Source organism: Charadrius vociferus, unplaced genomic scaffold (genome assembly GCF_000708025.1).
Source record: "Charadrius vociferus isolate BGI_N301 unplaced genomic scaffold, ASM70802v2 scaffold601, whole genome shotgun sequence".
Taxonomy (NCBI): Eukaryota; Metazoa; Chordata; class Aves; order Charadriiformes; family Charadriidae; genus Charadrius; species Charadrius vociferus.
The window spans coordinates 275627-278264 of NW_009646615.1; the positions used below are offsets into that span (position 1 = coordinate 275627).

The following is a 2638-nucleotide window of genomic DNA, read 5'->3' on the forward strand; positions in this document are numbered from 1 at the left end:
GAGGTGCGGAGGCCAATGGTATGAGATTCAACAAGGCCAAGTGCCGGGTGCTGTCCTGGGGTCACAACAACCCCATGCAGCTCTACAGGCTTGGGGAAGAGTGGCTCAAAAGCTGTCCAGCAGAAAAGGACCTGGGGGTGTTGGTGGATGGCCGGCTGAATATGAGCCGGCAGTGTGCCCAGGTGGCCAAGAAGGCCAATGGCATCCTGGCCTGTATCAGGAATAGTGTGGTGAGCAGGACTAGGGAAGTGATCATCCCCCTGTACTTGGCACTGGTGAGGCCCCACCTCGAGTACTGTGTTCAGTTTTGGGCCCCTCACTGCAAGAAGGACATTGAGGTGTTGGAGTGTGTCCAGAGAAGGGCTACAAAGCTGGTGAGGGGTCTGGAGGACAAGTCTTATAAGGAATGACTGAAGGAACTGGGGTTGTTTAGCCTGGAGAAGAGGAGACTGAGGGGAGACCTTATCACTCTCTACAACTACCTGAAAGGGGGTTGTAGAGAGGTGGAGGCTGACCTCTTCTTCCTGGTGACAAGTGATAGGACGAGAGGAAATGGGTTCAAGTTATGTCAGATGAGGTTTAGATTCGATATTAGGAAAAAAATTTTCACTGAAAGGGTTATTAAACATTGGAATAGGCTGCCCAGGGAGGGGGTGGATTCGCCATCCCTGGAGGTGTTTAAAAAAAGGGTAGATGTGGTACACAGGGAAATGGTTTAGAAGTGGTTTTGTCAGGGCAGGTTAATGGTTGGACTTGATGATCTTAAAGGTCCCTTCCAACATCTGCAATTCTATGAATCTGTGATTCTATGATTCTAATATTGTGATATAAACTGTGGTAATATTTGAATGAATTTAAGAATAAATAGACACAAAAGTTTAGACCATCCCTGGAAGTTAATACACCTGTAGTTAACAGTTATTATATAAGTGTCTGAAACATCTGGTTTCAAGTTGATAGAAAGAGCCTTACAACTGAGTTAAATGGATTCACTCTGTAACAGTAAAATACGATAAACTGGAGACTTTATAACTAGAATCAACATATTTCAGGATAACTATTTTGTTATTCAGCACAGAAGTTTCTTTATGAGTTAAAATCTTTTTCTTATTTTCAAAATACAATTAGAGAGGAATGCGTTCACATTACAGCTACCATCAAAAGTGGGTAGCAGCCTTTCTTCAAAAAAAAAAAAACCCACACCAAATCCTGCAAAAATTATCATGGAGCAAAACAAACTCATTGCCAGAATGAATCATTAAAAGCTTCCTTTCAACTGCTTTCTAAGGGACAGTTATGCATCAGTATAGAGATAACCTAAGGTAGGCGAGTAAGATTAAGATATTTCCCAAACCACTATGACTATGCTCAGGAGACTTACAGCTGCTCCCTGCCACTGGTAGGCAGGTTCACCCCCCTTCAGTGGGAACAAATCCAAAGAGATGCATTCTGCTGCTGTGAGCACACTGTAATGCCTGCTGGAGTAGGGCCAGTTCACAAAAAGGGTGGAAATGGCTCTCCAAAAAAGAGAAGCATTGACCAGCTCCTGCTCCATGGCAGGAAATTCTGGAAGGGTACGTTGAGTGTCATTAAGAATGACCATCACCGTCTTCAGAACAAGCTAATATTGCAAGACAGCAAACACATTTACTATTAGGATCTGAGTTTTCAAAGCTCCAAATGTTGGCTGAACATTTCTCCTGTCAAATTTAGTGTCATATTCAGCACTGATTTAAGTGGGATCATAATTAACCACTTTGAAAATGACAAGCACTGGACAACATCATTGCATGGAGAGGGTGTGATGGGAGTATGGCTTTTACTCTTTCAAGGCACGCACACATCATGAAGCAGTAACAAAAATGGGGTAAACACAAGGGGAAACACAACACCTTCCAGTCATTTCCATCTTTCTCTGATAAATTCCCACTGGAAAACGTTACCTTTTATGCCTTCCCTTCACTACTCAGAAAGAGTGAACAAAAATGTTCTCAGAAATGCATTTTACCTCTCACCCTACCCCTACTTGCTGGTCATCCATCTGTCCGCTGACCTGTCAGAAGTGGTTGGACACCAAAGGCCCCACACCAATGGGTGAATGCTGACTGAATCTGACACTGCTGCTCTGAGCTGCACCTGGGTCCATTCAGCAAACAGCCCCGGCTGTGTTCCACACACAGCACAGACATCAGTGCGTTCAACAGGGCCAGAGAGCCCCTCAGGCCACTGCCCTGTACGATTCAGTTCTAACAGTTTTCTTGAAACACTCCCGATCCTGGTTGTTTTCAGGATCTACGACATAGACAAAACCATGATATATTTCTTTGCATATAATTCTTAACAAAACAAATTGTGACAGGTATTATAAGCTGTTGTTAATGGGCTTCTGATAATACAAAAAGCATGGGGCAATGATCTCTGCTTCTTCTCTTGCTTCATCCCTAACCAAATCAACTCAAATAAATGTTTGTAAATTTATGACATTGTGAATGAATGGTGGATGACTTACAGTATGCAACTTTGGGGCCTGTTTTTATAAATATTCTGTGCAAAGAACATACACTGGGTTTATGAAGAACTAAAATTTATTGGACAAGGCCCCTGTCACTCAATTATCAGTGTCTAAAAATAATTTTTT

At 42.8% G+C, this 2638-nt stretch overlaps 1 protein-coding gene across 1 annotated transcript in view; it reads right to left on the bottom strand.

Annotated features, from left to right (window-relative positions):
* Positions 1–2638, bottom strand: part of KCNV1 (potassium channel, subfamily V, member 1) — a 10888-nt gene that overhangs the window by 5319 nt on the left and 2931 nt on the right. The window lies entirely within an intron of this gene.